General features: G+C 42.6%; 1 pseudogene; it reads right to left on the bottom strand.

The window, feature by feature from the left end:
- Nucleotides 1–10,854: 10,854 nt before the first annotated feature.
- On the bottom strand, nucleotides 10,855–11,552 carry LOC104991360 (annotated as a pseudogene).
- Nucleotides 11,553–11,848: the final 296 nt, after the last annotated feature.

Below are 11,848 nucleotides of genomic sequence, written 5' to 3'. Positions count from 1 at the left end.
TCCATCACCTCCACTAGCTTTGTTCATAGTGATGCTTCCTAAGGCCCACTTGACTTCACATTCCAGGATGTCTGGCTCTAGGTCAGTGATCACACCATCATGATTATCTGGGTCGTGAAGATCTTTTTTGTACAGTTCTTCTGTGTATTCTTGCCATCTCTTCTCAATATCTTCTTCTTCTGTTAGGTCCATACCATTTCTGTCCTTTATTGAGCTCACCTTTGCATGAAATGTTCCTTTGGTATCTCTAATTTTCTTGAAGAGATTCCTAGTCTTTCCCATTCTGTTGTTTTCCTCCATTTCTTTGCATTGATCGCTGAAGAAGGCTTTCTTATCTCTTCTTGCTATTCTTTGGAACTCTGCATTCAGATGTTTATATCTTTCCTTTTCTCCTTTGCTTTTTGCTTCTCTTCGTTTCACAGCTATTTGTAAGGCCTCCCCAGACAGCCATTTTGCTTTTTTGCATTTCTTTTCCATGGAGATGGTCTTGATCCCTGTCTCCTGTACAATGTCATGAACCTCATTCCATAGTTCATCATGCATTCTATCTATCAGATCTAGGCCCTGAAATCTATTTCTCACTTCCACTGTATAATCATAAGGGATTTGATTTAGGTCATACCTGAATGGTCTAGTGGTTTTCCCTACTTTCTTCAATTTCAGTCTGAATTTGGCAATAAGGAGTTCATGGTCTGAGCCACAGTCAGCTCCTGGTCTTATTTTTGCTGACTGTATAGAGCTTCTCCATCATTGGCTGCAAAGAATATAATCAATCTGATTTTGGTGCTGACCATCTGGTGATGTCCATGTGTAGAGTCTTCTCTTGTGTTGTTGGAAGAGGGTGTTTGTTATGACCAGTGCATTTTCTTGGCAAAATTCTATCAGTCTTTGCCCTGCTTCATTCCATATTCCAAGGCCAAATTTGCCTGTTATGGTTTTTCCTGTGGTCATGTATGGATGTGAGAGTTGGACTGTGAAGAAGGCTGAGTGCCAAAGAATTGATGCTTTTGAACTGTGGTGTTGGAGAAGACTCTTGAGAGTCCCTTGGACTGCAAGGAAATCCAACCAGTCCATTCTGAAGGAGATCAGCCCTGGGATTTCTTTGGAAGGAATGATGCTAAAGCTGAAACTCCAGTACTCTGGCCACCTCATGCGAAGACTTGACTCATTGGAAAAGACTCTGATGCTGGGAGAGATTGGGGGCAGGAGAAGAAGGGGATGACAGAGGATGAGATGGCTGGATGGCATCACTGACTTGATGGACATGAGTCTGAGTGAACTGCAGGAGTTGGTGATGGACAGGGAGGCCTGGTGTGCTGCGATTCATGGGATCACAAAGAGTCGGACGTGACTGAGCGACTGATCTGATCTGATCTCCACCCTTTCGGACTTCCTTCCCATCAGGTCACCACAGTGTGCTGAGCAGCGTTCCCTGGACTATATAGTACACTATCACCAGTTATCTACGTAATACACAGTGTTAAAAGTGTATATGTGTCACATATAAAAGAAATTGACACAATACTGTAAATCAACTATACCTGAAAAAACTAGGGTTAGGGTCTTTCAAGTAGCGTCACAGTATCAGTCAGGGGCTCCGGTCTCATGATGCCTATCTCTCTTCTCTTCTGTGGCCCCCGAACCAAGAAACAAGAATATTTAGAATTGTGACTATCATAGACATCAGAAAGTAGGCGAGTCCATGAGCTTTCCATTGGGCTTTATAGTAATTTGGAGGCAACTATCCCTAAACCTCAGAGGTTGTTGTAGTTAGGTTGGACTGCGATAACAATGTATCATAGAATGGGTAGTGTAAACAAGGACACGGTTCAGGAGGCTGGAGGTCTGCGAACAGGCTGCCCGCACGGCTGGGCTGTAGTCAGAGCTCTCTGTCCAGGGCCCCCTTCTTGGTGTGCGGACAGGCACCTTCGTGTTGGGACTCACACTTAAACCACACCCCAGTTCTTAATCAGATTGCTTATATTCAGATAAAAGTAGAATTGGTAAATTAGTAAATTGGGGATTGGGCAAAATTATCATAGAATTAAACATCTTCTCTCCCATTCCACTCATTTTCTTTATTGTCTCTAAGCCACCATGAGTAAATTCTGGGATTCAGTGATGGACAGGGAGGCCTGGCGTGCTGTGGTCCATGGGGTCGCCGAGAGTCGGACACGGCTGAGTGACTGAACTGAGCTGAACTGAAGCCACCATGGTTTTACATTTGTTAAGGAGGAAAAACAATATTTCCTTTTCAACATAATTATGAAAATAAAATGAGAAATATGGTAATGTTATTTTATTTACTTTACTGTGTTTACAAAGCATTGTGGAATGCTTTGCAGTTAACAAGGTATCTTTATATCCATTTTCTCATTTTATGTTCATAATTATGTTGAAAATAAAATGAGAGTTCCAGAAAAACATCTATTTCTGCTTTATTAACTATACCAAAGCCTTTGACTGTGTGGATCACAATAAACTGGAAAATTCTGAAAGAGTTGGGAATGCCAGACCACCTGATCTGCCTCTTGAGAAATTTGTATGCAGGTCAGGAAGCAACAGTTAGAACTGGACATGGAACAACAGACTGGTTCCAAATAGGAAAAGGAGTTCATCAAGGCTCTATATTGTCACCCTGTTTATTTAACTTATATGCAGAGTACATCATGAGAAACGCTGGACCGGAAGAAACACAAACTGGAATCAAGATTGCCAGGAGAAATATCAATAACCTCAGATATGCAGATGACACCACCCTTATGGCAGAAAGTGAAGAGGAACTCAAAAGCCTCTTGATGAAAGTGAAAGTGGAGAGTGAAAAAGTTGGCTTAAAGTTCAACATTCAGAAAACGAAGATCATGGCATCTGGTCCCATCACTTCATGGGAAATAGATGGGGAAACAGTGGAAACAGTGTCAGACTTTATTTTTCTGAGCTCCAAAATCACTGCAGATGGTGTACTCCTTGGAAGGAAAGTTATGACCAAGCTAGATAGCATATTCAAAAGCAGAGACATTACTTTGCTAACAAAGGTTCGTCTAGTCAAGGCTATGGTTTTTCCTGTGGTCATGTATGGATGTGAGAGTTGGACTGTGAAGAATGCTGAGTGCTGAAGAATTGATGCTTTTGAACTGCGATGTTGGACAAGACTCTTGAGAGCCCCTTGGACTGCAAGGAGATTCAACCAGTCCATTCTGAAGGAGATCAGCCCTGGGATTTCTTTGGAAGGAATGATGCTAAAGCTGAAACTCCAGTACTTTGGCCACCTCATGCGAAGACTTGACTCATTGGAAAAGACTCTGATGCTGGGAGGGATTGGGGGCAAGAGGAGAAGGGGATGACAGAGGATGAGATGGCTGGATGGCATCACTGACTGGATGGACGTGAATCTGAGTGAACTCCGGGAGTTGGTGATGGACAGGGAGGCCTGGCGTACTGTGATTCATGGGGTCACAAAGAGTCGGACACGACTTAGCAACTGATCTGATCTGATCTGATATTGTATAGGGAGATTATCATACTAAGTGAAGTAAGTCAGACAGAGAAAGGCCAGTATCATATGATATTGCTTATATCTGGAATCTTAAAAAAATGGTACAAATGAACTTATTTGAAACAGACTCACAGACGTAGAGAAAGAACTAATGATGACCAGAGGGGAAGTAGGGTAAGAGATTGGGAGTTTGGAATTGATGTACATGTTGCTATATTTAAAACAGATAGCCAACAATCATCTACCATGTAGCACAGGGAAGTCTGCTCAATATTCTGTAATAACCTAAATGGGAAAATAATTTGAAAAGAATAGATACATGTATACATATAACTTAATTAGTTTGCTGTACATCCAAAACTAATACAGCATTGTTAATTAACTACACACCAATATAAAATAAAAATTAAAAAAGGCAAAAATGCATTCAAGGTTACCAAATATTTTGAGACTTTCCTAAGCAAACCGCATTTTCTATATGCACTGTACATGTGTAACTGTCTCACCAATATTTACATAGAAAGGATTCCTGATGTTGGAGACATGTTTATCTTGGAAAGTTTGTGCCCAAGAAAGATTGGCACAGAACACATGTGGAACTACTGTGGCTTCTACATAATGTCAGCCAAATCTGGGGATTAATCACAGCAAGAAATGTGAATCTTACAAGAAACATTTAAGAAGACAGTAAGGAAAACAAAAATCTGCTACCTCTGTACACATATACTGTGCCAATGCCAAATTGTTGGTTTTTCCATTGTAATTATGAAAGACGGAACCACTGGGGAGGACTGGGTCAAGGGTATATTAGAAACACCTTTGAACCTATAATTATTTCAAAATAAAAGAGTAAAATAAATTCTACTACCTCAAAAGGAAAGAAGCTGGATCAGAAAGAACAAGAATTGGGAAACAAACTATTGATATCAGCTTATGTAAAAGTAGAGACAAGGAGCTGACTCACATTCTGGCTGTTACCTCCTGATGGGACTTGGCTTCCAGTGGGGCAAAATTGGGCCACCTCTCAGGTGCTAAGAGGTGATGCCAGCTGTGGTTCATGAGCTCCACTCATGCAGCGGTTTCCCAGGGGACACTCCCAAAGAAAAGTCATTGCTCTTTGCCCTTTTCCCTCCTTCCATATGGAATGTGGGAAAATGCTATGTAGCAACTATTCTGAAGTCTTGAGGTAAAAAGTATGTGGGCAAAAGCAACAAATAAGGATAGAATTAGAAAGACAGAAAAAGCCTGGGCCCCTCACAGCACTGCAGACTTCCTGGCAGTCTTGGACATTTTACTATTTGATGAAAGCAAATGCTTAAGTGGTTAATTTATTTTTGAACTTTAAGCTCAAATTAAATCCTGATTATATATATATATATATGTATATATATATAAAACATATAATATATATTAGAATAAAATCACAAAGGAAGATGTAGATATGTGTGTAAAATGGACTGGAGAGATGACCAGCAAACTTGGAAGTGTAGTTACCAGTTAGGAAAGAAGCTGGGCATGAGAGGGAAAGTCTCCACTGTGTTCAGTATATTTTGGACACTATTCTAATCTTTATTTGAATCTTCTACAATGAATGTATTTATAATTTTAAATCAAGAAATGAACACGTTCATGTGTGTGTGACAGCGCATTCTGCTTTTTCAGTTATTGCAGGGAAAACAGGTGAATGACTTTGGAAACTCAGGGTACAATCTTCATATGATTTTAAAGGTGAGCACTCAAGCCAAAAATAATATCTTACTTTTCCTTACCCTCAAACCTTCACTGCTGGAAACTCCACCAAGCAAGCATGCTCTCTCACTGAGCCGGCTGATGAGACCCAGCCGCCCCGGTCTCTGCGGCTGCACCCAGGGCCACCCAGAAATGACTGCAGCATCTGGGATCAGTCACACACTGGTCTCCTCTCCAATGCTTCTATTGGGAATAAACAGGTGTAAGTCATTATCAGAAACAGCTTTCAAGGGAAAAGCCGGGCTAAATCACACGTGTGACGAATTCTTTACAGATAAGAGTGCTGAGTTGTAGAGCCAAGCTGGCAGCCTGGGATCTGACTTGGAAAGTCAGAGAGTGTTAAGCATCCTTGCAATCCATGGGTAGGTTGCTGCAGCCCTGGGTGAAGCCGCTGACTCTACAGGCTAACAGCATGGTCAGCTCTAGCTTTAAAAGAAAATGCTGTCCTCCAAAATCAATCTCAAGCATTCAATAAACCAATAGACACAAGCTGAATACCTATGATGGCCCAAGCACTGGACTAGACTTTGTGTTAAGAGCATGGGGTGAAGAGGTGGGGAAATCAGTGTAGTAACCCTCAAGACACATTTCTCCATAGGTCTCTCTAAGCCATGAAAGTGAAAAGTGAAAGTGTTGGTCGCTCAGTTGTGTCTGACTCTCTGCAACCCCATGGACTGCAGCCCACCAGGCTTCCCTGTCCATCACCAACTCCCGGAGTTTACTCAAACTCATGTCCATTGAGTTGGTGATGCCATATAAGGAATAATAGAAAAGTACTCAGAACTTTGGGGCCAGATCCTGGAAGGTATTAAATGCCCTGAAGAATGCCTTTTACACAGAGAGCAATGGTGAGGTCTCCAGGAGATTTTTAAACCAGAAAGAAACTGAATTGTGAAGTGACTGTTGGGTGCAGGGTCAGGAAGAAGAAGAAGCTGAGGCAAAGGGACTAATCAGGAGGTGACAGCAGTTCAGGGAAAATACTCAGGGCCTGTGTGAGGGTAGAAAGTGAAGGGACAGGGAAAAGGACTGTTATGGGACATTTGTGTAAGTAAGTATAGGCAGGCCAATGATTTGGATCTCTTTCGCTTGTTCCTTGGAAGAAAAGCTATGGCCAACCTAGACAGAGTATAAAAAAGCAGAGGCATTACTTTGCCAACAAAGGTCCGTCTAGTCAAGGCTATGGCTTTTCCAGGAGTCATGTATAGATGTGAGAGTTGGACCATAAAGAAAGCTGAGCACCAAAGAATTGATGCTTTTGAACTGTGGTGTTGGAGAAGACTCTTGAGAGTCCCTTGGACTGCAAGGAGATCCACCCATCCATCCTAAAGGAGATCAGTCCTGGGTGTTCATTGGAAGGACTGATGTTGAAGCTGAAACTCCAATATTTTGGCCACCTGATGCGAAGAGCTGACATCTTTGGAAAACACCCTGATGCTGGGAAAGATTGAAGGCAGGAGGAGAAGGGGATGACAGAGGATGAGATGGTTGGATGGCATCACTGACTCAATGGACATGAGTTTGAGCAAACTCCAGGAGTTGGTGATGGACAGGGAGGCTTGGTGTGCTGTGGTTCATGGAGTCGCAGAGAGTTGGACATGACTGAGCAACTAAACTGAACTGAACTGAATTAACTATTTAGTATTTCTATTTACAAGTGGTACAGACACACATCACATTTTTAATAGACTATTTTTAGAACACTTGGAATTACAGAAAAATTACTATTTTGAATATGGTACAGAGAGATTGCATATAGCCTGCCTCAGTTTCCCCTACTAACATCTAACATTAGTATGGTACATTTGTTACAATTAGTAAACCAATGTTTACATGTAACTATTAATAGAAGTCCATATACACTGCATAGTTCCTTAGTTTTTATCTAAGGTCCTTTTTTTGTTCTAGGGTCCAGGATACTGCATTACATTTAGTCACCATATCTTCTTAAGCTGTGACATTTCTCAGACTTATTTTTAAAGACCTTGACAAACGTGAGGGGTACTGGTCTCATATTTTGCAGGATGTCCCTCAACTAGAGTTTGGCTGATGCTTTTCTTATGATTAGGCTGGATTTGGGTCATGATTAGAAGGAAGGTCATGGGGGTAAAATCCCATTTCTCATCACATCAAGGGCACCTGCTGTCAACCTGACTTGTCGCCGATGCTGTTAACTTTGACCACCTGGCTGAGAAAGCTATTTGTCAGATTTCTCCACTGCACATTTAACTTGTTCTCACCCTTTTTGTGATCTTCTCTTTAAGAGGATATCACTATGTAAACACAAACATTGGCAAGAAAAGAAACTTTCTCCAGTTCAGCTCTAATGGCCACTTAGATACCTCTTTCAGCCACACAAGTCCAGAAGTCATTTAAGTCTACACAACTCAGAAGTCACTTTAGCAAGCACCTGCTATGACGTGTGCTGGCTCTTGGGGGGGTCTCACTCCTAACCAGGCTATGGTCAGTTTCAGCCACAAGCCGTGTTCTCCCCAAGGTCAGCAGACACAGACACCTTCCCTCTGGAACTGCCCGCCTTTTCAGCCATCCTTCAGTCCCAGTAGCAATGGAAGGCCCTTGGAGATGGACTCCTCAAGTCACCTGGCCATGGGACCCAAGCGAAGCCCGAATCCTTCCCAGCAGCCCGCCCCACCCCCCGGACACCCCACCTCTGATGTTACACCCCAGAAAACTGCAGTCTTTCCAGCCCCAGGTCCACGTCGCAGCTGGAGAGTGTGATCAAACCCCCACTGCTGCCCTGCCCTGTGACAACCCTATTTTTAGGCCACAGCTGAATCAAGAGAGAAGAGATTCAAATTCTTCTCCCCCATATCCTGGGGATGGTAGGGTTTCTTTTTCCTTGGCACACTTGAAGCAAATTGGGCCCACATCCATTTTTGCCTTGACGATCATACAAAATATAAACTCCACTCAAGTTACAGTGAAACTTTCTGTTTTAGTTTCAAGGTGCCAATTCATGTAGGTGTATGTCATGGATCAAATGCAGGGTGAGACAAATCCCCACATGCAAAGTTTACAAAGGAAATGTGTCAGAACCATTGCATAACTCCAGGAGCCCACGGCCAGTTCGAGGGTATCAGCAGGCTTGAGCATGGGGAGAGGGGAAGGTGGGCCAGGGGATATCTTTAGAGACAGCTGCCTTCCTGTTGAGTCCCACCCCTCTACCCCACTCCCACCTGGAGCTTTGTGATGTGGACTTTCATGGGGTCACATGGAGAGTTTTGAAATATGTTCTATATAGTGGAGGGATGCAGCATACACGAGCCTGACTCTTGGAAGAGAAAACTAAAAAGTGCTTCAGCAACAGAACAAAAATAGTGCAGGAGTTTGACCTGTTCTCACAGAGCCTGCAAATGGCTATGGTGGCCAAAGATGATCACAATTATTATTATTTTTTAACAGTCCTCCCATGGAGAGACAGAGATAGTTATATGCCTTCCCTTTGAATTCAGGTAAGCTCTGTGACCATTTTGGGACACAGCAGGAATAATTCAGTGCCAATTTCTGGTCCATTTTATCTCTTCTAGAACATTCCTTGGAAGCCCTGCCTGTAATAAATTGTCCACCCTGAGACCACCAGCCTAGAGAAGCCCTGGGCAAACACTCTGGATAACAGCCAACTTCCCAGTCAAAGCACCCAACATTTAAGTCTTAGACACAAGACCTGCCCATCCTCCAGTTGCAATGAGTGACTTCCACCAATGCCAAATAGAACAGAAGAAGCACCCAGTGAGCTACTCCTAAAGCCCTCCTGCAAGAAAAGTAAAAGTAAATTATAAGCAAAGAGTTGCTGCTTTAAGCCATTAGATCTGGGATAAATAGTTATGCAGCAGTAGGTAACCAGAGCAGTGGCAAAGAACTGTCTCTGGTGGGTAATTCGGAGGGCTCCCAGAAGAGAGCTGCAGCGCAGTGCAAAGATCAGGGTTTGAGATATGCCCAGAGCTTAGCCCTGTCCAGGGGCCTTGCTAGAGATGCTGGTGGACCATCAGGAAGTGAGAGGTGAACCAGACAACTCAGGGCTATGGAAGAGGTTGAAAACGCCCACCCAGAGCAGAGATTTGTCTGTCTCAGTCAAGGACACTGGGATGGGTTTAGCAGTGGATTATGAAACAACCATGAAAGCATTCCACGGAGGAAGCTCTGGCTTCTAGACAGGAGAATGCGGCAGAAACAAAACAGAAAAACTCAATGGCCCAAAGCGCGCAAAGGGAGATGATTTGCTAATACACCCGTTATGGTGTTCTTGACGGACCAGAACCTGGGGACGGGAGTCAATGAAAAGAAGGTGAAGAAAAGAAGGATGTGGGAGACCCAAGTTTCTAGTGGCACTAGGGTGCTTTATTCATGGCAGTGTGTGCTTATATACTGTAATACAAGGAAGCTTTAGGCAAAAAACAGTAAAGTGAAAAACACCATAACCAGATGCATAACAATAGTAACTAAGGGAATAACAATAGCCATGGGGCCAGAAGACAATCCATGTATTGGAAATAGGAACAAGACTAAGTAGTTTTACAGAAAAGTAAAAGGTTACTGAAAGGAATCCATGTATTTGCTCCGCCTCATGACCTCAGTCCTGAGAACTGCGTGCAGCTCTGTTAGTTCCTGTTTTCCAGGAACTGATAAGGAACCGAGGGCCCTTGAGAACCAGAAAACAACATATAGGCTTCCTTAAAATTAAACGTTCCCTGACAATCCCCCCCTTTTTTATTATTTTTGTGAAAAAGGCCCTGACCAATTGAATTTGTTTAGTGGGAACAATTTATGTTGAAAGGCATCCTTATGCAACAAATATAATTGCCAGGACAATTACCAATGTTACAGCATCAGACCCAATACTATGAGTAATACTTTGGAACCATCTTTGAGGATCTAGCCCAGATAATTGATCAGCTAGCTATTCAGCTAAAGTTTCCAAATTATTGGAAGAGGGAAGACTTTTAGAGAAGGTTTCAAAGATGTTCTTTTGCAATAATTGTACATTTAGGGAAGCATTATCATGTATGTCTTGCAAGTGAAATTTAATTTGTCCTCAGTTGTAAGCACTATAGTTGAACTGAACAGGAGTGATAAAAAATTGTGTACAATTCAAATCACATTTTAGTATTACTTGTTTTTGTAAATCTATTAATTGATCTCTGACTCATTGGATGGCTGTTTTTAGTTCTTGTATTTCATCTTAAATTTCCTTATCTGAGCCTGAGTGGCCCACATAATATGAACATCTTTGGTCCAATTTTGAATAAAGTTTTGTGTTTGAATTTAGGTTTGTAAAGTGATGTCTGCAACAACCGCAGTAATGCAAATTGCTATTAATCCCAAAATACCAAGACTTAACCATCAAATGAATTGTTTAGATCGCCAGAATAATTTAGTGAGTAGCTGGGAGGCAAGTCCTGCCATGGGACCCTCTTTCCAGGGATTCATTTTTCAAAGAAACAGAGGAATTAAGACAAGTATACATTTTGTAATCTATACAAGTCACAAAACATAGAGTCTTATTAAATTGTAAGTTCTCTATAGCTATAACAAAAGGAAGAGGAACACAAGCTTGTATAAAATATGAGTGATTATAATGAAAGGAGTAGTTACTATGAGTTGAGTAGCAAGCCCAGCAGAGCTGTACCAGCCAAAGTCATGCCCGTCAGGGACCAGCTGTTGAAGCGCTCCTGGCCCTTTTGGCTCTCGGTGGTTGTATTGTTTTCACAGAGTTTCACAGAAGTGTCCCAGCCGCCGTTCTCCTGGATCCAAGACTCTAGGTGGTCATTTAGGTAGGTGGCCATCCAAGTTGTGCTTTGACTCACCAATACTTGTGTCTCCTTGTCTATGCTTTCCATGCATAGTGCCCCACCGAAGGAAAAAAAGGCCACAATGCGACCCCAGTTCACCCCGTCCTGGAGGAGTTCATACATCATCTGTTCAAAGCTCTGATATGCTGTCCCCGGGGTGATGTGGAGCTGGGACGTCTGGTCGCTGAATGCCTGTTGCTACCTCAGTTCAAACTCGTTGCCTGCCTCCCTCAGGGCTTGCTTTTCTGTTGTCATGGGGATCACTTTCCAGGCGTCCAAGCTTCTGCTGTGGCCAGTGGCTCCATTCACCACAGGGCTATCCTCCAGGTGCCAAGATGGGTTGTCATTGATGGCATTGGGGTTTCCATATCTGATTTTGTCCCTTCCGAGGCCTCAGTTCTGTTCTCTTCCACATCATTAAATCGACTCCAGCTGTATCCTTTCTGGGAAAGCTTGTAAGAGAGAAAGTCAACCACCAGCTCTCGGTTGCTCTGAGACATTTTCATAATAAAGATGGGTTTCACCAGTCTATTGTCTAAAATACCTGTAGTAAAAAAGGGGGTTATGTATATAGGTCCAATAAATATGATTAATTAATTCAGCTTGAGTGGGGGAAGCAAAGCAAGCATAGCAACAAAAATATTTCTGGAGGCATTCCCTGTTGAGAAACCAGATTTTTAGCTTGATTGGTAAGGGTTTTTGTTTATCCCTAGGTAAGGAGATCATAAGGTCGATGACATTGAGGGTGGTGTTTCTTGCAGGTTTTTTAGAGTCACATGGCTTGTATTGGAATTTT

This window comes from Bison bison, unplaced genomic scaffold (assembly GCF_000754665.1).
Source record: "Bison bison bison isolate TAMUID 2011002044 unplaced genomic scaffold, Bison_UMD1.0 scf7180017864189, whole genome shotgun sequence".
Classification (NCBI taxonomy): domain Eukaryota; kingdom Metazoa; phylum Chordata; class Mammalia; order Artiodactyla; family Bovidae; genus Bison; species Bison bison.
The sequence above is the reverse complement of the archived record's forward strand: the minus strand, read 5'-3'. Positions and strand labels throughout refer to the sequence as shown.